This window comes from Telopea speciosissima, chromosome 1, assembly GCF_018873765.1.
Source record: "Telopea speciosissima isolate NSW1024214 ecotype Mountain lineage chromosome 1, Tspe_v1, whole genome shotgun sequence".
Classification (NCBI taxonomy): Eukaryota; Viridiplantae; Streptophyta; class Magnoliopsida; order Proteales; family Proteaceae; genus Telopea; species Telopea speciosissima.
Window position 1 is genome coordinate 58494522 of NC_057916.1, and position 27146 is coordinate 58521667.

Sequence of the window (27146 nt, forward strand, 5' to 3'; positions counted from 1 at the left end):
TGCAGCAGGGTTCCCATGGGCAGCTATGGGAAACCCTAAAATCAAAATGGGGCACCCATGGGACACCATGGGATAACCCAGGGTGTGTAAAACCCTAATTTTCAGTTAATTGGTTTCCCTAGGGAACCATGGTTTGATCCCTAGACCGTAGTTTGACCTACATTTTTGTGATCTGTGGGTATATTTTTGATGGATTTTTGGTGATCTATATACAACTGTTTTTTTTTTTTTTTTTCTAATTATTATTAATGGGTACTTGGGTACTTGATTAATGGGTACTTGGATTCTGTGCAATGGGATCGTGGGTATATTTTAGATGGATATTTTTGGTATAATTTGGAAATTTTGTATGATCGGTTTTAGGATGGATTTTTGTTGTGTAATGGGTACAGAATACAACCTTGGACTTCAGTTTGTATTTCGATTCTGTCTCTCTCTCTCTCTCTCTCTCTGAAGTTGAAAGCATTTGATAAGGAGATGATGGGGTGAGAAAATCTGTTTGCATTCTTGTGTCAACCTTGAGTAGAGTGATTCTTTCTATATGTTCACTATCTATTGGAGAATTTCACTGTGGGAAATATTATGATGACAATGAGACGATGGGGTGTCTTCTTCATCAAAGTGGACTTGTGATGGGAATTAATGGAAACATATTGTTTTGCACTCAAGTACTAAGACGATGTTCTTCTTCTTTTGTCCTTGTTCTGTTAAACCAAATGAAATGTGACAAATGAAATCTTCAACTAGTAGGATGTTATGCTATGGATGGAAAATTAGGACCGAAATAAGTGAACTGGTTTACAAGCAAATAGTTAGAAAGGTATTGTGTCCATCCATGAATAACATGAAAAGATGATAGATTGTATCAGGACTCTGGATTCATTCTCTTGGAATAAGGATTATCTTGGGCTTCAGCATGTTGAGAAAAATAAACAATGAAAAACTTTAATGTAAAAATGTGTATAAGAAAGACTTTTTCCTTTATTGGCTCCTTTGTTTCCATGTAAAAATGTGTATAAGAAAGACTTTTTCCTTTATTGGCTCCTTTGTTTCCATGTAAAAATGTGTATAAGAAAACTTTAATGTTTATTTACCTTTTATGCGAATTTTAGTTTCTTTTAAATAAATTTTACTTGGATACAAACAGAATCCCAAAAAGAGGGAATGGGTGTTCTGTTTCATGGGGAGTTTGGAGATTATTACTGTCCTTTTTTCAGGCCTAAGCCCCCACGATCGAACCCTTCAATTTGTTGATAATGGTTCTTGGATGTTGAAGGAGGACCTGGAGGGAATGGTTGATTTTGGGCTTTGAGTGTTCATGTGATATATCATCTTTGACTATCTTAATTAGTGCATGTTGTGGACAGCTCTCTTCATCTGAAATATGGTCTTGGACTATCTTGCATAGAAATTGTAAATATAACCAGCTCCAAGCAAGGAGTACCCATGATTCCACTCCTTGGGTCTTCAATGAACAACAAGGAACAACTTAGAAATTTTCTTTTAGGGCTTTACCTTTCCTTCCCTAGGCTCCATTTGTTTCTAGCAAATAAATTTTTCTGAAAATAAATAGCTGAATTATGTGAGATATCAGTGAAGGAGAGGGGGTTCTTTGCCATTGCCTTATCTGGTGGTTCTCTCATGAGCTTGATGGGGGTAAAAACGCTTTCCCTTTCCACAGCTTCGTTGAGTGATTTCTTTTGGTGCTTCTTGAGCCACTGAAATTCATTCATTGCAAATTAATTGAAAAAAAAGAATGGAGAATATAATTTGGTTTAATCTATTGTGTTAATTCATTGAGTACTTGATGTGTCTTTAGCTCAAATTGGTAGAGCACTTGTAACATGAGCATGTTCCATGGGGATGGTGGTTCAAATCCACCAAGGCCCTTTTTATTCAACTGTTCATAGCATAGTCAGTTATGGCACTAATCCACACAAGAACCCAATTTTAATGGCATCTTTGAAATTTGACATATTTTATAATTACTTTGGTTATGTTAATGATATATTTTAATTTTATGCTAAGGTTGGTAAGAGAGGAAATGAATTTACAAGTCTTTTTTGGTATAATTTAGAAGGAAATGATATTATTATAATTAACATCAAATTTGGAAGAACAGATTTTACCAAACACCATTTTCCTTCTGAACACGTTCTTGAGACCATTACCAAACGGTCATTTTTGGTCATAGAATGTCGTTCTAGATCAGAAACGCCAAAGAACATTTCTAGTCAAGAACAGGTGTTCTTTGTTCAGACCGTTACTAAACGTAGCCCAAGTCCATCTGTAACTATGAACTAGCTAACCAGATCTCTACTTTCTACCATCTCATCCCTTGTAGTACTTCTTTGACTTCTGAATCGTGTAGACTTTCTGAAATGCCATAGGCAATAATGAACTAATGGTTAAACAATATGACATACGCCTACCAAGCTTCACCTGAGTTGGCATTAAAGGGCCTGCATGATAATACTTTTGTTTCTCTATTTTTTTGTTTTCTTGTTCCTGGGAACAAAAAAATAAGAGAAATTTGTTTGTTAGCACCGGTTCATTTTTTTGTTCTTGGGAATGAACCGGGACAAAAAAATTGCTAAGAAATAGAAAAAAAGAAGCTCTAATTTGAAGCTTCACTGTCCCAGAAATAAAAGGAAGAAATAAGGGGGTAGTTGCCTTTTAATGAGCACATGCTTCTTTTGATGGGCAAAGCAGTAATTTCATGTCAAAATAAAACACCACCTCCAATGCAACTTCAACCACCACCACAACTACCATTGGTGTCAAACCTGCCCTTGAATGATTGGGAATTTGATTGAAGGATAGGAACCCCTGACATGGCATCCAAGCACACTGTGGAGTATCACTCTAGTGACTGAATTTAATGGAGAACCCCCGAGGATGTCCTCCTACATACCTATCAGAAGATGGATTGCAGACCCTTGCAGTTGCACTACCCACAACATAACGTACTGTATGGACTCTAGGTATTCGCTCTCCTCTCCATTAATGTGGGGCCCACACTTGAAAATAAGTGCATTTGACCCTAGGTGAGGTGTAGGTGTAAGGCCAACACCCTGGGCCAAACCCCTATGCAAGCCCAAATTGATAGAGTCTTGTTGTATTCTCTGGGTGATGCACTGGGCGATGTACACATCACCCAGAGACATTGCCCAGAGTGGGAAAATGGATATTTTAATTAGCAGTTGTGTGGAGACCACCCCTACTGGCCATGGGCACCCTCCATAGGTTGAAGGGAGTCTTGGGAACCACCTCATACCCTTGGACCCCTGTGGACCCCACCAGAATGCCCAGAATGACTGAGAATCAGTCCAAAAATGCATTTTAAGAAGGGACCTAAGTAGCCAAACGGGCCTCAGTGGGGGGGTTGTCCCATAAATAGAGGACCCAACTCAATTTTAGAGCTTTAGACACTGCTGAAACTGTAGGAGAGAAAAGAAGAGAGAAAAGAAGAGAAACAGAAGGAGAAGGAGAAGGAAGGAAGGAGGAGAGCTTGCCTGTGCATCAAATCAGCTCCAGCAGCCATCTAGCTCAGTTCAGGAATCAATACACTACCTATACCTGCTGCCTTGCTGCTGTTCTCTGTTTATCTTCATGGATCTTAGTGCTTAGGTAGCATTTTTTGCCATTGGCAGCCCAGAATAGCTGGGGGCTGCCATGTATTGCTTCAAATCCAACATGCAAACATGTTGCATGGAAGATCTGAGCCTTGTGATATGATTTTGGTTGCTGTTATACACCTGAGACCGAAATCCATCTCTGTGCCAGATTGCACTGCACTGTTGCACCAAGAACAGGCAGTCTGGGCTTGGATCTGTGCACACAAGCTGCTTCCAGCCTAGCCTTGTGTTGCTACAGCCCTAGACCACCCTACTCCACGTAGGAACAGCCTTGCATGCAGCCCAAATCGTGACCAGCAGTTGGAACTCAGTTGGGTTACTATTCACTGGGCTGTCTGGGCAGCTCTTGGCAGCCAAGTGGTGAACCCAGGTCAAGATCCAAGTAGACCACTGCAAACCACACCCCATGAGGTCCACAATGACCTAACATGCATGGGGGATTGATCAAGGCACTGCCTGTGGTGCAAAACCTTGGAATTGGAGCCTGTTCACGTTCTAAACAGGCTCTGGGTGATGCACTGGGCGATGCACACATCATCCAGAGACATCATCCAGAGAATTAAAATGGCTGATATTGCAGATCTGAGTTTGGGACCTCCACATATGGACTGTAAATAGTGTAAGGAGGTGATAACTGACCAAAATACCCCTCCTCGCATCTGTCCATAATTATGAACACCTTGGGTACCCAAGTGGGCCCTGTAGGGCTTGGAAACCCTGTTTGTGTTGGTCCTGCAACATTGCTGACCTGGGGACTATGTTATGAGACTATTGTGACCTAGAACCATATGCTATGGTGGTGAATTATCATTCTGACCCTAGACCTCATTCTCTGAATGATGCACCGGGACATAGGCCTAAAGCCCAGTGCAAGGCCCAGAGAATTTTCAAGTGATATCAGACTGAGCACCGAGTCAAACCAGTGAGCCCAAATCAACACTAGGACATCAAAAAATAGTTTGGAATATTAAATGACATTTTTTATTTATACTTTAGGGTTTGATCCCACGCTCGAGGTACAGTGTCAGACTACAGCCGAAACTGAAACAGCAACTGATCCCATAGAACCAGACCCAGGTGAGTGAAATGTCATCGTGTATGTACGTGTAACATGAACAATATGCTGAATCTAATTTTCATAATTATTAATAATATGATTCATATTTAATTCAAGTCTTATAAATACAATGCAACACTATGTTACTGTTGATCAATTCTGCTTGAATATTCTATGCTGATTGTGTATGCTAGACTAAATGTCGTAGTCAGCTTGGAAATGAGGATTGTGGTAGCCCATAGAATGGGATGCGGTTGACACCACCCGACTCATACAATGCCATATAGACATGGGGTTAGAGTTTATCACCCGTGCTATGCACCCTTGCCAACAGGGGTTAAGGTGTGGGATGCTTGTGAGAGCGACCGTATACACAAAAAAAAAAAGAAAAGAAATATTATATCACCGAAAAGGTGAATTATGGCTATAAGCCAAACAAAAGAAAAAAAAAAAGGATGGTTACCTCATAGGTTAATCACAGACGGTTGGTTGGGCTGACCTAGGGTATGAATGTGGGAGCTGAGTGGTCCTCTCCGACAACTCAATGGGTGTATCGTGGGAAGGGGTTAAAAACCCGCACTAGGGATACATGTATTGGGGATTGTAGTAGTACTAACCTGCCTTAGTTGTATTGATAGGTGGCTAATAAATAACTGGACCTGCATATCATGTAGGATCATGTGGAATGTGGTTGCATATGCATGCATGATGATATGTTTAACTCACGGGCTCAGTGGGGCTCACACTCTATTATATATGCTTTTCTATTAGATGATTGTACAGGTGGATGCCACTATGGCAGCGAGGCTCCTTACACGGAAGAGAGCTTTGGTGGTTATGACCATATTGGTGAGGACCCCGATGGAGGTTGTGCCGATGGTTCGAGTGTTCTTGGTGACTACTGAGGACTGACCCGTGAAGGGTTTTTGACGTGGATGCTGATGGTGCTGCTTTTTTCTTGGGGACTCCTTTTTGACTTTGTTAGGAGTTTAACCCCGTTTTTGCTTTTAGTCGTTCTCTTTCTTCTTGGGGCTCGAGTTGTCTCGCCCTGTATAAATATATTTGGGTTAATTTCATTGACACCCCCTATAAGTATACAATATATCATGGACATACCATACTTTGGAAAAATATCACAGACTACCCTTACTTTATGTTTTTATTTCAACTTAGTCCACTCCGTTATGTCTGTGCAGTTAAGTTGCTATTAATTCTTTTATAATAGTGAAATTACCCTTACTACAGGTGAACTTCCCATAATACCCTTTAAGGTATTAAACAATGGGTTCTCCTGTCAAACCAATACGAACCGATTCGATCAGACCAAAAGGACCGAACCTATCTTGAATCCCAAGACAAAACCCTAAGTCATCCATGTTCTTCTTCCTTTCAGATCTCCTCTGCTTTCATCACTCCCGTGAAAGGCCGTTGCTGCAACCAAACCCTAAATCAAGATACATTTTTTTATTTTTACCCCTTCCCTTTCTCGCATGGCCGTTGCCAGAGAGGAGAAGCAGCGGCGTTGATGCACGGGGAGTTGAAGCATGGCGTCTCTCTCTCCATCACCAAAAAAGTTGCCCTTCTCTTCGTGCTTCAACGTATAACAAAGGGTCCAACAAAAATGGGCCAGAAGCTTGAGCTGCAGGTAGTGGCGGGGCAGTGAGATAGCCAGAGGAGTTACAGGTAATGGTGGAAGCGGTGACAGCCAGACAGGAGGAGTCGCTTTGGGACTGCAAGTCCTTGCGAGCAAGGATGGCTGGCCTTCCTAGTTCCAACACGAACACATGATCCTCTACTATGCTCCCAAGTCCTATGGAATCAATCATTTTTTTTTTATTGGAATCAATAATAGATTAATAGAGGAGCTCATCCAATACATGCGGTGGTGTTTTCTATCTTTGTAAATGAATAATAGATTCAGTCTTAAATAAATTCGGTGAATGCCAAACTCCCCGTGCTTCAACGTCGCTGCTTCTCCTTTCCGCCAACGGCCATGCAAGAACCAGGTTAGGGAAGGAGTAAAGTTAAAAAAATGATTCAAGTTTCAAAACCCCTTTTTTACCTTCGATGGGCTCACAGAGCTCTCTGGATGCTTCGCTGTGGCATATGCACGAGGTCTTCCTCTATACCGTAGAAGGTGATGACATTGCAGAGGATAACCTCTTTGGGAGAGAACCGATTCCCTCTAGCTTGGAGATGATGACAGCTCGTTTTGCTTGAAACAACCACTGCTGCTGTCATCTCCGAAAGTGGTGGTGGTTGGAGTTTGGAGTAGGACTAACCTTAATAACGCACCTCAAACGTCACTTTTCAAAGTTAGGATACCTCAAATGTTATTTTTTCAAACTTAAGGCACCTTAGACACAATTTATCCGGTTTTTATTTAAATAACTAAGGGGGTAAAATGGACATTTCAACTTTGAGGGTTAACCGTGCTTAACGTCAGGGGGAAGGTTGATATTTTGACAAGGCTTGGTATGTCCGTGATATATTGTATACTTACAGGGGGTGTCTGTGAAATTAACCCTATATATTTTTCTTTTTATTTCAGCTTATGTATTTAGTATCTTTTACTGTTCAATTTGTGGGTGTGAGAGAGGGAATGATTCAGCTTACTTATGTATGTAACAATCATTTCCTGTACTGCTACGCTTCTTTATCTTTTAATGGAATTCTAATTTTTGCAGCACTCTGAGTTTACACGTGGTAATACTATGGATGTGTGTTTGTGAATGTATTAACTGCTTCTAGATCCGTGGGATTTGGTGGATTGTCGTTATGCAATTCGGGTCACCTACCTAATCCTCCCAAGGGGTGGTTTGCGGTGTGACAGAGCTTGGTATTAGAGCGTGAAGCTCTTTTTACATTCACAGACGGCAGAATAGGAATTAATAAATTACAAATAATAAAACATGTAATAAATTAAAAGCTACAGGGGAGGTAAATGTAAATAAAAGATAGAATGCATATTTACATTAATAAAAGAGTTAACTGTGGCTGAAGCCACTACATAGAGTTTAAACTGGAAGTACTACTTCCAAAACTACATAAGCTGACAAAAAAAAAGAGAAAAACTAGTACATAAACCATGATAAAAAAAAAAGAAGTCAGAACTATATCAAAATGAGTCAGACTGAACATAGGAAGCTCGAGCTAGAATGCCACTCTGGTGGAGGTAAGTCACTCGGTGGAGGTTGAGTCTGTCGTGATTCGACGCGGTAGTAATATCCCAGAAATCCAAGCGTCGCTCTACTGATCCCACTCTATCCTCCAGGGATGAGAAGCTCCGATCCATCCTAGTAGACATGTTTGTGAGCTGGGTGCGGAGGCCCTAGAACTGTGACATCATGTCAGACCACCCGTAGGACTCTGGGACCTGTGAACTGGTGGCACCGGTCGCCTCATATGTGAGCAAGTCAGTGAACTGTGCTCCAATCCCCTCTAAGTCGCCATGCTCCTCTAGGTCAACTCCCTACTCCTGTCCCTGCTCCATCTGATCTCCCTCCTCTGGATCACTCTCTGGCTCCCCTGGCACCTTCATCTTCAGGATCAAGGTCTTACTGATAGGTCTAGACTTATCCCTATCCATGTATTCTCCATCAAGGGAAACATCAAAACATCAAAACACCAAGGTTAAGAACTTCCTATACAGTAGGTTCCCATCAAAAGGGTTCTGGGCATGGTACAACATGGCCTGTAGTAGTAGATATGGGAGGTTGATCACTGGACCCCCTTGTCGGCTCCCAGTAGGCAGTAGGTGATGTAAGCCTCAGCATAGAAATACTCCCCCTATTCCCGCCCTTTGGGTAGATGTTATATGAAATGCATCTACTGATGATCCTCACACTAGGCTTATAGTCAGCCTCGGACTTAGGAACCCTCTCCAAACCAGTCAAGGCCTTGAAGACCCTCCCCCTTGTCTCCAAGGAAAACATATCTGAGATATCTATCCTGGGCTTGTAGTAACATCTCTCGCCTGTGTCAGGCAGCCCAAGGATCTCTGCCAAGGTGGCAGTGGTAAGTCTAATATCCACACCCTTCACTCTACTTTCCAAACCAAACTCCCGTGCTCCAAATGGCACTAAATTACAATAGAAGTACCGAACCAAGTTTGGGTAACATGGCTCGGTGGGCGACAACATGGATGCCCAGCCTAGGGTGTTAAACCTAGAATACAAATTGTATTGGTGGAAGTCATCCACTTGTACCAATCTCCCGTTCACTATGCTTTTGGAGCTGAACTTGACCCAGTCTTAGGAGTGCTCATACCTAGAAAATAGGAACCGATCGAACTCTGGCTCCTCTGAGGAAGAATCCTCTCTCAGTGAGGTAGGTGGCACGGAAGAGGACGAAGAAGGCTTGGGATCTGACCACAGCCTCTTGCGTGCTACGGATTTCCTCGCTGTGCTATGTCTCGTGGACATGGTGTTGTAAAAAGGAAAGAATAAAAGAAGTTAGGGCAAGAAAAAGCTGTAAAATCCAAGCTAAATAAAGGAAAAATGTGGACAGCAACCTAAAAAAAATAAGAAGAAAATCTAAAGAAACTTACCCTAGATTGCGTAGGATCGCGGGGGACCTGTGAAAATGGGTGGACTTAGTGTGGAAGAGGACACACTAGGCCTTGAAGCACTGCCCTAGGCATTTGGAAGGTTGTAAAGAGAAAATGGAGTGGAAAAGGACTTGTCTGGGACTGTTATAAACTGGGCCCCAATTCTCTGGGCGATAGCACTAGACAATGTGTCTAACGCCCAGAGACAACACCCAGAGAATGAATTTCTGCGGGTTTTTGCTATTTTTACATAGAAGCCTATGGGCTCGTGAGTTTCACCTAAAAATGGCATAATAGACCTAGAAACATAAATTGAATAAATATGTGAGAAAAAAAAATTTATTATATAATAATAAAATTAATTAAATAATAATTCTCATATTGGCTAAACAGGGCAACTATAGGTCATCACTGTGGGTAACCTATTGAGGTAAGGGGTAAGACATGTGAGAACTAAAATTTTCGTATTTATTTAAACATGCATGTATATATATATGTGTGTGTATAAAAAAAATAATATAATATAATAATAGAGTGTACTTTAATATTAATTAAATATTATGTGCCTATTGCCATGTGTGTACGAACCGTGGTGGAGTGATGCTATGCAAACTCGAACATAGGTATGTAGGTATGTTGTATTATGTATTTATGGGATTTTAGGGAGCGTAGACCCCACCGTACCCACAACCTAGTTCAACTAGGAACAAGAATCTATTAGGCTACCGAGTCGAAATTGAACCCTGTAGGTACCAAGATGCCTCGAGCCAACCTATTTATCTTCCTACCCCTGCTATTTAATTTTCCTATAGTGTTGTACTTAATTCTTCTAATTAAGTAACTGTAGTGGCCTGATCCTTAGAACCTCTTCATGGCAGGACCTTACTGCATTTTTCGGGTTTGGAGACCCCAGCAACATGCGATACATTAGGTGACTAAGAAGGAAACTAATCCGGACACGTGAGACACAAGCCCATGCTGAGAATCAGTTGGTAGTTTACTTAGCCCTTGCAAACAGTAGTGGACCCGTGGGTCGAGCCGTTTACCTATCCCTAGCAGATGAGGTTAGAGGTGACGTAACCTATCTTCACGTGCAGACTATTATCACTAGTTGGCAAATGCAAAGGCTTGCCTGCTAGACACAGGTACATAATTAAGAAGATTATTATTTAAAAATTCAAAATTCAAGATAATATCATGCATAACATGACATAAAACAAATAAAAAGAACAAGAACAGAACAAATAAGCAAATAAAATATACCTTGCTAGGATGACTATATGATTTCACTGGAGCTGTGGAATAGGTAATGTACATGTGTTAACTAGGATCTGTTTGTTGACCGTGGTAAGAAGTATTGGATTATTAAACGAGTTGCTTTTCTAGAAAAGCAGCCATGGTCAACACAAGAACTAATCGGGGTGGTCGTTGAGGAAGACGCCCTCGAATTATTCCGGAGGTTGAGCTGCCAAATGGAACTGAAGCTCAAAATTCTGAAGCGTCGGCTACTTCGCCGAGGGCACCAATGGCTTCTCAAGCCACTGCTGCGGCACCTCAGTCGGGTATAGCAGCCGGTAAGGTGAATGCCTTCATGACCACCATGATGCGGACCATGCAGCAACAACAAGAACTACTGGGCCAAATGTTTACTCCACCTCCACCACCCAACCGGCCAATACTATTTCCACCACCTGTACCTCAACACCTAACGAAAAACTCTACAGCAAAGGTGATGGAGAGATTCAAGAAACTCCAGCCACCCGTGTTCTCCAAGTTGAACTCGGAGGCTATGCAGCCGAAACAGGGGATTAGTGCCTTGGAGAAGGCATTTGATGGGCTCGAGTGTACGGATGCACAAAAGTTGATATGTGCGGGTTATCAGCTACAGAATGAGGCTGAAGCCTGGTGGAAGGCCACTAAGCCAAACCTGGAAGCTGCTCATCCGAATCCCACATGGGAGCAATTTAAAGAGGTCTTCTTCAAGAACTACTTCCCTGAGAGCTTTAGGGATAGAAAGGAAGCTGAGTTCTCTGCACTTGTGCAAGGAACCAAGTCGGTGCTGGATTACCAGCAACGGTTTGAAGATCTATTCCACTTTGCTCTGGAGCACCTGAAAGGGGATGTTAGTAAGACGAAGAAGTTTGAGAAGGGACTTAAACCTGAGATCGGGTCAGTCTTGTCAATTATGGACATTCGGGATTACGTTTAGATGGTCGACAAGGCGAAGACTATGAAGGATAGATTGAAGGAGAAGGAAAAAGAGAAAGATGTGACGTCGCCCGTATTGGGCAAGAGACCCAACAACTACCAGAGTTTCAGTTGGCCAAATAAGGTTTTCTGAGGAACTAGTTCAAGCCCCAATTTAACTCCATACCGTAGGCCAGATGTGGGTCAGAACCTTTTCGCCCCACTTATAGTCGACCTACTCAACCGACTGCGGGTCAAGCGACAACAGCAGCTTCGCCAGCCCAACCAGCCACAAGCCAAATGAGCCAAGCCTCAACACCAGTTGTTTCGCCTAGCAAATGCTATGTGTGCAACAAAGTAGGGCACATGGCTAGAGAATGTAGGCATCGCGGATACAACATGTACTCTCCAAATTAGTCCTACGCTAGACCTTTTCAGCCACGGGACAATCGAACGCGATGAAAGGTGTTCGCATTGACAAATGAAGCGGAGGCGAACCCTGATGTAATGACAGGTAAGTCCATTGAACACTACTAAATTGTAGGAAATAGCTTATGGAATGTGAAACCTAAACTTTATACAAACCCTAGGTACCCTGAATGTCTCAACCAATCCCGCGCGAGTACTATTCGACTCGGGCGCATCCCACTCTTTCGTTTCTACTACTTTTATGAGTAGTATGATTGATCAACCGAGGGACATCAGACACGATTTAGTAGCCAGCACGTCGATGGGTAGTGTCGTGAACCTGAAGGAAGTTTATGACCCCTGTCAAGTAGAAATTTATGGGAAGAACCTGACCACACGTCTGATTAAGTTTGATACGAAGGACTTTGACGTAATACTAGGCATGGATTGGATATCCGCCTATGGAGCGAACGTCATGTGTGCGGACAAGAAGATTATATTCAAATTAGATGATGGATCAGTTTTCACCTTTCACCTACCAAAGTGAACCGATGAGGAAGCATAGAAGAATAACCTTGTCCGCCCTCCAGGAGCAGAAGTTGCTGGATGAAGGATGTCAAGGCTTTTTGGCCACTGTTATGGACACCGAGGCAAAGTAAAGCCTTTGGAGGAACTTGACATCGTCAGAGAATTTCCTGATATCTTTCCAGAAGATCTAACTCAGCTACCACCCGATCGCGAGATAGAGTTCGCGATTGATCTAATTCCTGGTGCAGCACCGGTATCCAAGGCCCCATATCGAATGGCACCTATTGAGATGAAAGAGTTGCAAGTCCAACTACAAGACTTGCTAAAGAAAGGTTTTATACAACTTAGCATGTTTCCTTGGGCAGCACCAGTGCTATTCGTGAAGAAGAAGGATGGTAGCATGCGGCTGTGTATTGACTATCGTGAATTAAATAAGCTAACAATTAAGAATCGATACCCATTGCCACTCATTGACGACCTATTTGATCAACTACAGGGAGCAAGAGTTTTCTCCAAGATCGATCTTAGGTCTGGACACCACCAGTTGAAGATCAAGAGTGGCAAAATTCATAAAATGGCATTTAGAACTCGATACAGACATTATGAATTCCTAGTATTATCATTCGAGTTAACTAACGCCCTGGCAGCGTTCATGGACATGATGAATAGAGTATTCCATGACGTGTTGGACAAGTTCATCATCGTGTTTATTGATGACATTCTGGTGTACTCCAAGAGTGAAAAAGAGCATGCTCGACACTTTACCTTCGTGTTGCAGCGGTTGTGGGAACACCAGCTGTATGCCAAGTTCAGCAAGTGTGAATTTTGGCTTCACCAAATTGGATTCCTAGGGCATATCGTCACCAAGGATGGCATCAAGGTTGACCCAGATAAAGTGAAAGCAGTTCTCGAGTGCGAGACTCTGAAGAATGCCACTGAGATCCAAAGCTTCTTGGGTTTACCGGATATTACCGCCAGTTCATTGAGAATTTCTCACGCATCTCGGTGCCTATGATGAAGCAAACGAAGAAGGGTGCAAAGTTTGCATGGAATGAAGCTTGCAAGGAAAGTTTCCAGGAGTTGAAGAATCGATTGGTGACGGCACCAATTTTGACTATTCCGGATGGCACCGGAGGAATGGTGGTATACACTGACGCATCCAGAACAGGATTGGGTGGAGTCTTAATGCAGAAAGGTAAGGTGGTCGCCTATGCCTCAAGACAGCTGAAGGAACACGAAAAGAACTACCACACTCATGACTTAGAGTTGGCAGTGGTAGTTTTCGCGTTGAAAATATGGTGACACTATCTTTACGGTGAAAAGAGTGAGATCTTCAGTGACCACAAAAGTCTGAAATATTTCTTCACCTAGAAGGAGCTGAATATGAGACAGAGATAGTGGTTGGAATTGGTGAAAGACTACGACTGTGAGATTTAGTACCACCCTGGCAAGGCCAACATTGTGGCGGATGCGTTAAGCAGGAAATCACAGACTGCATCTCTCGCTTCTTTGGTTGTAGGCGAGCAACTGCTTGAAGAGGCACAAAGTTTGACCTAGAACTCGTGATCGAAGGAACGGCTATGTAGCTAGTAGCCATGGATAAACAACCGTCGATACGAGAAGAGATAATTGAGAAGCAACCTCTTGACCCTGAATTGGCCAAGATAATTTGGAAGTGCGGCATGGTGTCCACAAGGACCCAGACTTTTCACTGGCCCATGACGGGGCATTGAAGTTCAGAGATAGACTGTGCATGCCTGATGATTACGAGGTACAAGACCGAATCCTTAAAGAGGTGCACAACTCACCCTATTCAATCCACCCTGGAAGCACGAAGATGTACAAGGATCTGAAGAAGCACTATTGGTGGATTGGGATGAAGCAAACCATAGCCATATACATGTCTGAATGCCTCACCTGCTAGCAAATAAAGGCGGAGAAACATCGACCATATGGATTATTGCAGCCACTCCCTATACCTACGTGGAAGTGGGAAAGAATTACTATGGATTTTGTGACAAATTTACCCAATACCAGGAAAGGGATGAACGCAATCTGGGTGATTGTAGACAGATTAACGAAGGCAGCTCACTTCATTCCCATTAGAATAAATTATTCGATGGAGAAGCTCGCCCAACTATACATTGAGAATATAGTCCGCCTACACGGCGTGCCTGTCAGCATTATTTCTGATAGGGATCCTCGATGTGCCTCAAGGTTTTGGAGAAGTCTACAGAAGGCACTGGGATCTCAACTAAATCTTAGTACGGCTTTCCATCCTCAGACGGACGGACAGTCCGAAAGAACAATCCAGACTCTGGAGGACAAGCTCAGAGCCTGTATATTAGAAATAAATGACAGTTGGGATGCCCACATACCCTTGGTGAAATTTGCATACAAAAATAGCTACCACTCCACCATTGGCATGGCACCGTATGAAGCTCTTTATGGTCGGAAGTGCCGGACCCCGTTGTATTGGGACGAAATGGAGAACAGAAGTATCTTGGGCCCGAGATGATACAGGCAACCTGTGAGAGTTATGCAGGAAGAATATAGAATTTAAAGTCAGAGAAAAGGTATTCCTCCGAGTGTCTCCAACGAAGGGATTGCTATGTTTCAACAAGAAGGGCAAGCTGAGCCCAAAATTCATTGGTCCTTATGAAATCCTCAACAGAGTGGGACCCGTAGCATACCGGTTGGCATTACCACCTTCCTTGCAAGGCGTCCATGATTTTTTCCATGTGTCGATGCTAAGAAAGTACATCAACAACCCGGCACATGTACTCTCAGCCGAACCTAAACAGTTAGATGTGGATATGACCTATTAGAACAACCTATGGAGATATTGGACAAAAAAGAACATAACCTCCATAACCACATGGTTGCATTTGTAAAGGTTCAATGGGGAAACAGTCCCATAAAAGAAGTATCGTGGGAACACGAAGAGGAAATGCAAGAAAAGTATCCCCAACTCTTCGAGCTACAAGGTAAGAAAATTTCAAGGATGAAATTTTTGTAAGGTGGGGAGAAATGTTAAACCTACCCCTGACTGGCTAGGAATTTGATTGAAGGACAGGAACCCCTAACATGGCATCTAAACACACTGTGGAGTATCACTCTTGTGACTAAATTTAATGGAGAACCCCCGAGGATGTCCTCCTACATACCTGTCAGAAGTTGGATTACAGACCCTTGCAGTTGCACTGCCCTCAGCATAATGTAGTGTATGGACTCTAGGTATTCTCTTTCCTCTCCATAATTGTTGGGCCCACACCTAAAAATAGGTGCATTTGACCTTAGGTGAGGTGTAGGTGTGAGGCCAACACCCTGGGCCAAACCCTTGTGCAAGCCCAAAGTGATACGACCTTGCTGTATTCTCTGGGTGATGCACTCGGCGATGCACACATCACCCAGAGACATCGCCCGGAGTGGGAAAATGGATATTTTAATCAGCAGTTGTGTGGGGACCACCCCTACTGGCCATGGGCACCCTCTATAGGTTGAAGGGAGTCTTGGGAACCACCTCATACCCTTGGACCCCTGTGGACCCCACCAGAATGCCCAGAATGACTGAGAATCAGTCTAAAAATGCATTTTAAAAAGGGACCTAAGCAGCCAAACGGGCCTCAGTGGGGGGCTATCCTATAAATAGAGGACCCAGCTCATATTTTAGAGCTTTAGACACTGCTGAAACCGTGGGAGAGAAAAGAAGAGAGAAAAGAGAGAGAGAGAGAAGGAGAAGGAGAAGGAAGGAAGGAGGAGAAGAAGGGGAGAGCTTGCCTGTGCATCAAATCAGCTCCAGCAGCCATCTAGCTCAGTTCAGGTATCAAAACACTACCTATACCTGCTGCCTTGCTGCTGTTCTCTGTTTATCTTCATGGATCTTAGTGCTTAGGTAGCATTTTTTGCCATTGGCAGCCCAGAATAGCTGGGGGCTGCCATGTATTGCTTCAGATCCAACATGCAAACATGTTGCATGGAAGATCTGAGCCTTGTGATATGATTTTGGTTGCTGTTATACACCTGAGACCGAAATCCATCTCTGTGCCAGATTGCACTGCACTGTTGCACCAAGAACAGGCAGTCTGGGCTTGGATCTGTGCACACAAGCTGCTTCCAGCCTAGCCGTGTGTTGCTACAGCCCTAGACCACCCTACTCCACGTAGGAACAGCCTTGCATGCAGCCCAAATCGTGACCAGCAGTTGGAACTCAGTTGGGTTACTATTCACTGGGCTGTCTGGGCAGCTCCTGGCAGCCAAGTGGTGAACCCAGGTCAAGATCCGAGTAGACCACTGCAAACCACACCCCATGAGGTCCACAATGACCTAACATGCATGGGGGATTGATCAAGGCACTGCCTGTGGTGCAAAACCTTGGAATTGGAGTCTGTTCACGTTCTAAACAGGCTCTGGGTGATGCACTGGGCGATGCACACATCATCCAGAGAATTAAAATGGCTGATATTGCAAATCTGAGTTTGGGACCTCCACATATGGAATGTAAACAGTGTAAGGAGGTGGTAAATGACCAAAATACACCTCCTCACATCTGTCCATAATTATGAACACCTTGGGTACCCAAGTGGACCCCGCATGGCTTGGAAACCTTGTCTGTGTTACTCCTGCTGCACTACTGACCTAGGGATTATGTTGTGAGACTACTGTGACCTAGAACCATGTACTATAGTGGTGAATTACCATTTTGACCCTAGACCACATTCTCTGGATGATGCATCGTGACATAGGCCTAAAGCCTAGTGCAAGGCCCAGAGAATTTTGAAGTGATGTGAGACTGAGCACCGAGTTAGACCAGTGAGTCCAAATCAGCACTAGGACATCCAAAAATAGTTTGGAATATTAAATGACATATTTTTTATTTATACTTTAGGGTTTGATCCCGTGCTTGAGGTACACTGCCAGACTGCAGTTGAAACTGAAACAGCAACTGATCCCATAGAACTAGACCCAGGTGAGTGAAATGTCATCGTGTATGTACGTGTAACATGAACAATATGCTGAATCTAATTTTCATAATTATTAATAATATGATTCATGTTTAATTCAAGTCTTATAAATACAATGCAATGTTGTGTTACTGTTGATCAACTCTGCTTGAATATTCTATGCTGATTGTGTATGCTAGACTAGATGCCGTAGTCGGCTTGGAAATGAGGCTTGTGGTAGCCTGTAGAATGGGATGCGATTGACACCACCCGACACATATGATGCCATACAGACATAGGGTTAGAGTTTTATCACCCGTGTTACGCACCCTTGCCAACAGGGGTTAAGGTGTTGGATGCCTGTGAGAGTAACCGTATACACAAAAAAGAAAAAAAAGAAAAAGAAATATTATATCACCGAAAAGGTGAATTGTGGCTATAAGGCAAAGAAAAGAAGAAAAAAAAAGGACGGTTACCTCACAGGTTAATCACAGAGGGCTGGTCGGGTTGACCTAGGGTATGAATGCGGGAGCTGAATGGTCCTCTCCGACAACTCAATGGGTGTATTACGGGAAGGGGTGAAAAACCCGCACCAGGGATACATGTATTGGGGATTGTAGTAGCACTAACCTGCCTTAGTTGTATTGATAGGTGGCTAATAAATAACTGGACCTGCATATCATGTAGGATCATGTGGAATATGGTTGCATATGCATGCATGATGATATGTTTTACTCATGGGCTCAGTGGGGCTCACACTCTGTTATATATGCTTTTCTATTAGATGATTGTATAGGTGGATGCCACTATGGTGGCGAGGCTCCTTATGCGGAAGAGAGCTTTGGTGGTTATGACCATATTGGTGTGGACCTCGACAGAGGTTGTGCCGATGGTCCGAGTGTTCTCGGTGACTACTAAGGACTGACCTGTGAAGGGTTTTGGACGTGGATGTTGATGATGCTGCTTTTTATCTTGGGAACTCCTTTTTGACTTTGTCAGGAGTTTAACCCCTTTTATGCTTTTAGTCTTTCTCTTTCTTCTTAGGGCTCGAGTTATCTCTCCCTGTATATATATATTTCCTTTTTATTTCAGCTTATGTATTTAGTGTCTTTTACTATTCAGTTTGTGGGTGTGAGAGAGGGAATGATTCAGCTTACTTATGTATATAACAATCATTTCCTGTACTACTATGCTTCTTTATCTTTTAATGGAATTCTAATTTCTGCAGCACTTTGACGTTACATGTGGTAATACTGTGGATGTGTGTTTGTGAATGTATTAGCTGTTTCTAGATCCGTGGGATTTTGCGGATTGCCATTATGCAATTCAGGTCACCTAACTAATCCTCTCAGGGGGTGGTTTGGGGTGTAACAATTGGCGCCGCCACTACCTCCACCACCACTACCACCTCTACCACCACCACCTCCACCACTATCACCTCCACCTCCACTACCACCATCACTGCCACCACCACCATCACCTCTACCGCCACCGCCACTGCCACCTCAACCGCCACTACTGCCACCACCTCCATCACTACCACCGCCCCTCCACCACTGTCGCCACACCTCAACCACCACCACCTCCAGCACTATTGCCACCGCCACCTTCACCACCATCGCCCCCGCTACCACCACCACCAGCTCCACCACAACCTCCACCATCACCACCTCCACCTCCATCGCCATCACATCCACCTCCACAAAATTTGTGTATTTAATGGCCATTTTAAAATTTTATAGAAGTTCTAGAAACAAAAATGATTATTATGCGTTACCAAACGTGTGTTTTTTGCCCAGAAATTTGGTCCAGTGAAATACAAAAAGTCATTTCTGGAATAGAATCATGGCCTAAAAATAGAAGTGTTATCATACAGGCCTAAAGCTACCATTACAAATACAATTGGTAGTCCATAAATGATAGTTTTTGGTATTCAATTAAAGAAAAATTACGATGATGTTCAGTCATTTTGTCTGAAAGCCTAGTCATTAAAATATTAGAGTCATAAGACCGTTATAAGATAAGCTGAACAATAATGACAGGCTTATGAGTAATATGATGAAATGGACATAGATTTGGATTAAACCAAATAAAATGTAATCGCTGAAATAGAAAGAACCTTCTTAATTTTCAGACTTCGTTTAAGATGGTTTAGATAGGAATGAAAGCAACAAAGCTCTCATAGAAGTGGATCAAAGATACTCAATGCAAAGACCAAGTGACTATGCAACGCAAATCCTTTTGCAGAAGTCACATTAAAAATAAATAAATAAACAAAAACAGATGACAGCCCTCAACTTCTTTATGACGAAATATACAATATGCATCAACTTTCAAGAACTTATCTGCCCTTACTGATCAAGTGGAGAGGCCTCTAACTAAAATCTTCCACAAGCAGATCTTAAACTTTGAATGAAGCTTAAGATTCCATATACAATTATAAAAAAAAAATCCTAGTATTATTAAATAGACTACCATCTCCTGAAATGTCAAATTATAGTTAATGGTCGGACAATAAAAAATCAGTGAAATGTGTTCAACTGAGGCCAGAATTCCAAGTTCCATCAATAATTAACTCATTAACTCTACTGAATATGGGATTGGGAAAAAGATCAATGGGACAGAGTAGTCTCTTAAACTAGGTATCCACAGATCAGCCCAAATAAATATATTGCTACCATTACCAACCTTCATACAACTATATTTGTTCATAAGAGAGAGAGTTGGGTGTGCTAGGAGAATGACAACAGAACTGAACACGACCATCAAGCAAAAGGAACTCTGAAGCTAAAGGTTATGCTTGGGATCCAAAAAAAGAAGAAGAAAAAAAAAAGTAAACCATACTATGACAAAATTTATGAAGACATTAATGATGTATAAATGTGTTAAAAAAGGAACGGGTACGTACATATAATCTATCTTCAAACTTCATAGTAGGTTTACAGATACATGGATGTATTGTTGGAAATGTGTCCATCAAATCCATATTTATATGGAATGTATAAATTAATTTGCATGATTTAATAACGGTCCGTGGTAGTCCTTAGGTATTAACATAAAACTATTCATATATAAGGATAGGACTAGACACCTTGTTCATAAGATCGCCGTAATGTGCGTACCTAGGAATAGAGATTCTAAGGCATAAGTGCGAGTATACATACGGTGTGTACATTAAACAACATCATATGAGATTTAACATGTGTGTTACTATCAGTTGAATTGGAATAAAATTCTCGTTAGAAGTGTATGGTTGGTGTTAGTGGTGGCGGACGCGAGATGATAGGAATACCATTACAAAATTTTACTAGAGATAGGATCTCGATAAACACACACAAACAATAAATTAATATTAGGTTAAAGATGTTAAACCATGCCCAAAAATACGGGCTAATTTGAATTTTTAGTTGAAGGTCCGGAACCTAAGGTCAAAGCTATCAGTACACTGTGGCGCATTGATCCCGTGGTTGAACTTAATGAGGTAGCCCCACTGGTGAGGACCTACATACCGATAAGAAGGCAAACACCAACTCCTTGTGACTATACAGTTCACCACCAACTGTATAGCCTAAGGTAGGTATCATCCCTTGATTTCTAAGGCCCTACCCGAATACATGATACATTAGGCCTATGAAACATATGGGGAGGGTTAATATGCGAAGGCATTAACAATCTGGGTAACTCAACCTTATTTCCGCAACAAGAAAGAAAGGAACTGATTACCTAAGTTGCTAAGCATAAGTAAGAATTTCTAAATCTACTCTAGCTCTCCTTCTACCCCTTTACCTAGACCTAGTATCATGCACAATTCTGTTTTGGCTAAATTAAACCATCCTTGGTCATATATGTTAAATTTATCCAAGTAGATACAATTGGGAAAGGCCAATGCCATACATGCATGCCTCAATCTCATATCTGATTTTTTTTAATTTACTCTTTATTAGACCCAGAATTTAATCTAGATATTAGGATAACTATGCATTAACCTTTTTATCATCATGCATGTTTGGGTTGTCATGAATTGATTAAATTATAAATCCGATTCTTTTGCATGCATGCTTAAACCCAACCATAGGACCTAATCCTAGTTCTAGGTTAAACTAATGTTAACCTTCATCACCATGAGTGCTTGGATTAAAGCATTTGTAGACCAAACATCAGCTTTCATGATTTATTTGATGAGGAGAACTCAATTCCATACATGCATGTTAAATCCCAACTCAAGAATCAAATTCGGCTACTCTGGCAGGTTGACCCCGCTTAGTCAAAATGATATAAATCCATCATCCGAATTTCATTTGTTTTGATCTAAATTTTGTAAGAACTAGACTCATAGAGATGCATTTTCTTAGAAGAAACCATTGTCCAATTATGTCTCTAAGTGAGCCGAGATTTCATTTCAAGTTGTTGTCAAAAATCAAATTCTTCTATTCTGGCAAATTGACCCCTATCTAATAAAAATAATATCCAAACCTCATTTTCTTTTATTGCAATTTTGTTAGAAACTAGACTCATAGAACTTCATTGTGTTAGAAGAAATTGCTGTCCAATTATGCCTTTAAGTGAATTGAAATTTTATTTTAATCCAAGCAAAAATTGCAGAGCAGAATTCTCTGGGCGATTCCCAAACGCCTAGTGAAAGATCCTGAGTTGCTGAAACGTGCAACTTTCATTCCAAACTAATGGAAACCCAATGTCTTACGATGGGGATCCCCTCAATACATTCCCAATGACTTGTAGGAACCATCCCCCAGCTAAGAACCCATGTGGGACCCACCTACCTAGCCTTACACATAGAAAAGCTAGGAAATAATGAATTTTTCTTATATTAGCTCCTAGACAAACAAAGCTTAGTGGGCTAAGGCCTGTAAATGAAGCCTCAGCTCTAGAAATGGGCTCCTACTGTTAAAAACGTAGAAGGAGAAGAAAGAGAGATGGAAGAGAAGGAAGGAAGAGAGTGCTTGGACCTTGGCCGAATTCTTCAAGCTTTGCCCCCTTCTTAGAGCCCATTTTACTCCCCTACCATATCACTCACTTTTGATTCTTATATAGGATTCCAGAATTGAGCCATATAGTCATATCCTACCATGTTCCCATATGTAAATGCCATGTTGAATGCTTAGGAGACCATGGGTCCCTGCATGCATGCTTCAAATTATATGTATTACTCTTCATCTACACCATTGCAAGCCTGGAAGTGCTTAGACTTCATGTTCTAGCCATGTAAATGGCTTAGTTTTATGCCAAACCACGTATATAATACATGAATGATAGGATAGAGCCATGGATCCTTACATGCATGATGTGTTTCCTACTTTATGGCTTAGGGTTGCTATTATAATATTTTAACATGACTATGCCTATAGTATTTTTTGAATTAGAATGCTAAGAGAATCGATCTTGGCGTTGCTTTGCTTGGACCTTGTATGCTTGAACCAAATCCATCACCCAATATAGCAAACCATGATTAGGATCATGTAAAGCTATCATGATGACCTAATTACATGTTTTACTGACCATTGGGAACCATCCCAAAACGAATTGGGATGAATTCTATAGGAAGATCTATGTAGAAATTCAAAAAATCCAGTGTTATGTAGGCACTGGGTGATTCACTGGGCATTTCCCAAAGGCCCAGTGAAAGGCCTAGTGACTATTTTGTGACCAAACCTAATCCAAACCTTATGAGACTTAACCCAAGGCCCCAAAATGGTATTTAGGACCTGAAATCCATCATGAACCCCTAACCCATGTAGCCTTGCTGATGTTATTACCTTGTAGGCACCAATGGCCATGATCTAAGAAAGGACCATGGGACCAAAACATGAGTTAACCATGGGGAGAACCATTGCCATCACTCCACAAGGCTGATGTGGTGTAAAACGAAGGAATCTGAGGAAGATTCTCCACTGTACTGTATTTTTCTCTTTGGGTGATTCACTAGGCGATTCCCAAAGGCCCAGTGAAAGGCCCAGAGATGCTGGCAGCATTGTTTTATGTTTGGATTTGACTCCAACCTAATCCCAAGGTATTCATTGGACTCTAAACCCCTTTAAACTATATTTAACAGATTCTAATGGTCCCATTAACATAGGTTATAGCCTCGGGTGCGAAGAGCAATATCAAAGTCCAACGGAGACCCAACAAACAGAGGAACAATCAGGAGTTAGTCAAGGTGAGTGGAAATACACCATACGTGTAGGTGCAACATAGTTATGGGTTTATGATAAGAAGAATAAATTACTTTTCTTTCATATTAAATCCTTTTGTTGCTTTCTTATTTAAATTCTTCATTCTTATTGGAATTATATTGAGAACTGTTGATGGAATGCTTGCATATAATTGCTAGTCTAGATGTCATAGCTGGCTTGGAAATTAGGCTGGTGGTGGCCTGTAGAATGGGATGCAGAGCACCACCCGACTTGTACGATGTTATGTAGAATACATATGGTTAGGTTGTCACCACCCGGACTACGAACCATTGCCAATAGGGGTTAAGGTGTTGGATACCATAATTGTGTGAGGCCAATGTCTCAAGGAGGCATTGCTCGGTCGGTAGACCCATCATGGTCATTAGGACATGGTGGTAGCACAGAAATGTGTGAGGCCAATGTCTCAAGGAGGCATTAGTCGGTCAGTAGACACACTAGTCAATAGGACTGGTGGTAGCACAGTGGTAACCTAGAGGGCTAGTCGGGCTGACCTTGGGAAAGGATGCTGGGCTAATTGGATTTCTCCTACAACTCAATGGGTGTATCGCGGGAAGGGGTTAAAAGCCGGGAGCAGGGATACATGTATTGGGGATTGTAGTAGTACTTCATCTGCCTTAGTTTTGTTGTTAGGTGGCTTAATTAATATCAATGAATCTGATGCATATAGACTCATGGTTGTGGTTGCATGTGTATGCATGGTTTATATTTCATTCACAGGCTCGATAGAGCTCACACTCATGAAATCTTTCTTTTAGGTGACTTTACAGGTATTTGTTTACTTTTGGGCAACGCCGCTAGCGATGGAACTATAGATCTTCCTCATCTTGCTCATCTGCGATAATTTTGTTATTGTTTAAGTTTCTTTCTTTCAAGAAGTGTAATTACCAAGATAATGTACTTTATGTGCAGAAATGGATATGTATATGGTATAACATAGGTATTTGGGACTTTACTATAATTAATATAATCCATCTATGTGTAGTTCTAGTCTTCCTTTTCCCTTTGATATACTTTCATTATATATCTACCTTTATTTGTGGTTTGTGAAATGTAAGTACTGCTTCTGGATCTTGGAGGATTAGTGGATATCGTAGGATATCTAGGTCACTTGCCTAAATTCCTCCCAGGGTTGGTTTGGGGCGTGACAGAGTGGTATCAGAGCAAGAAGCTCTATTTACATTCATAAACAACAGAAGTTGGATGGTGGATGGTCTAGAGACAAAGATATAAAAATTTTAAGAAAATACAGAAATAAAGAAATAAAAGAACACAACAGGAGACTAGCCAGGTGCAAAAAGCCGATAACATCATAATTGAAGATGCATAAGCTTTTACATTCGAAAAGGAAACCAGAAGTTCCATTTCCAAATATATCATAAACGAAAGTACAACTAATAAAATAGAAACAAACAGAAACATAAAATGGAAGATTTATATTCTAGAAATTTTAAAACTAGGTCTACTCTTGAGCTGAACCTTAGCTTGAAATGATAATTAACAAATTGTAGATATCTACGGACCCCAGTTGTACCATAATTGAACCCTGACAGCCAGAGACTTTTGTGTAATTAAAAGGGAAATAGAATATTGCTAGACTCAAACAACCTATATCAAAATCTTACTCCATTGATGGTTAGACCGAATCCAGTACCTGAATTGGGGCCTATAGGTGCATATCTTGCTTAATACTGCCTTAAGATTGTCGCACCTATGCATTTCAAATTTTTTGTTCCAAATTGTTTCAAATCGTTCCATTCAAATATTTCAAGTATGTAAATGTTACCTCAATATATGAAATATGCTGAATCTTCCTGTTGCGTCTAAGTAATCTTAAATCCTAAATTCTTTTCAGAAAGCAATCATGGTGCAAACTCGATCCAACAGATATATTCCTTGTGGAGCATGTTCTCCTGTCATCCCTCTAGTAAATCCTCCCAATGAACTTGCTGCTCAGAACATAAAAGTTCCACCTGCATCTGTACCTAAGGCCCCTCCAACTTTTGTACCTGCACCTCCCCTTGTTATGGCCACTAATGAGGTGTCTACCATCATGGCGAATATGATGCAGACCATCAAAAAATAGTAACAAATCCTGTTGCAAATCCAGCAACAATAGCAAGGGTTGCTAGCCAACATGACCACTCAGTTTTTGATCGCAATGCAATAGCAGCAACAACAGTTCATGACTTGCATGAACGCACACTTTCAAGCTGCAAAGTGGGCACATGTCGTACCAGGAACTTCTCCTGTATCTGACACACCACTTGCACCTGATAAGTCTATGGAAGATAGACAAGGAGCTGAGGGCATAACACAACATGAGTCTTTGAAGAGACCTATGAACTCACAAGAGTTCGAAGAACCTAATAAGGCTCCCAGAGGACCTTATCCTGATTTGACTCCAACATGCTCTGACGGAAAGGATGTAAATTGACCTAGCCAATCGGCATAGTTCACTGCTACTCGTCGGCCGTCTAAGTCAAACATTCAATGTTTTGTCTACAATCGGCTGAGGCATATGGCCAGGGCTTGCCAATATCATGGAGCCGATTACATGCCGTATCTGAATGTCATCCATTTAGAGCAGCCACAACAGGACAGTAGGCCAGAAATGGAACAAACTTTTCAACCTCCTCGACTGACATCAAGTCAAGTGAGTCAGGCCTCTCGTCAACCCATTATGCCTACCAAGTATTTCATGTGTAACAAGCTTGAGCACATAGCAATGGATTATGCTATCCAGAGATTTAGTACACCTCCATAATTTTAATCTGCTATTCGACCATCTAGCCCCACAGAGACAGAGTTCAAGGGCAAGCATATGCCTTGACCATAGAGGAAGTTGAGGCAAATTCAGATATGATGACAGGTACTCTATCCATATCATTTTCACCTGTTCGAGTATTATTTGATTGCAGCACATCACACTCTTTCGTTCTACTGAGTTTGTTGATAAGAGGAATGTGCCCTCGAAGAACTTAGAACACAAACTAGTGATTAGTACTCTTACTTGAATTGTTGTGAATTTAAAAGAAGTGTATGTACACTATCCATTAGGACATTCTAGAGTCGTATCTAGATTCTAGAAGGGCGGTAAGAGGCCATCGACGCGTAGTTAGGTCTCGGTAAAGCGTTATACCACAAACTAAATAAATAGAACATTTCAAGCAGGATTCAGGAAAGTGTGAAGTATAGCAAGTGGTTGGAAGTAAATAACATATTTGAAGAATTTAAGTTGCTGAAAAGGAAGAAAATGGGTATTAGTATAGCCAAGTGTAGCCGTGAATAGAAAGAGACCAAAATAGAAGTATTTGACAAAACCTTGCTCAACAATAGGTATATAATGGGGTAATGGGTCACCGAATGTCCCCTCCATTATTGGGAGCGAACAATATGGATTCCATCAATATCCCAATTCATTCTAAAGTTGAGCTAGGTATTGGCAAACCAGAAGTGAAAGTCTTCCTAGGAAAAGCTGTGTAAATAAGGTAGTGTAGACTTATGCCACACACAACCCAAAGCCGCAAAAGTATAGATTATTGGGCAAAATACGCAGAGATAGTTAGATCATTTGATTCCTTGAGGTAAATGTTTAGAGTACGATTTCCTTTAGGTCCTTATAAT

At 41.7% G+C, this 27146-nt stretch overlaps 1 long non-coding RNA gene across 1 annotated transcript; it reads left to right on the plus strand.

Moving 5' to 3' along the window:
* The first annotated feature begins 1575 nt into the window (after positions 1–1575).
* Positions 1576–27146, plus strand: LOC122662014. Its single transcript, XR_006332958.1, has 4 exons — positions 1576–1656; positions 11587–11592; positions 26706–26711; positions 27136–27146. It is a non-coding gene; the product is annotated as an uncharacterized LOC122662014 (long non-coding RNA).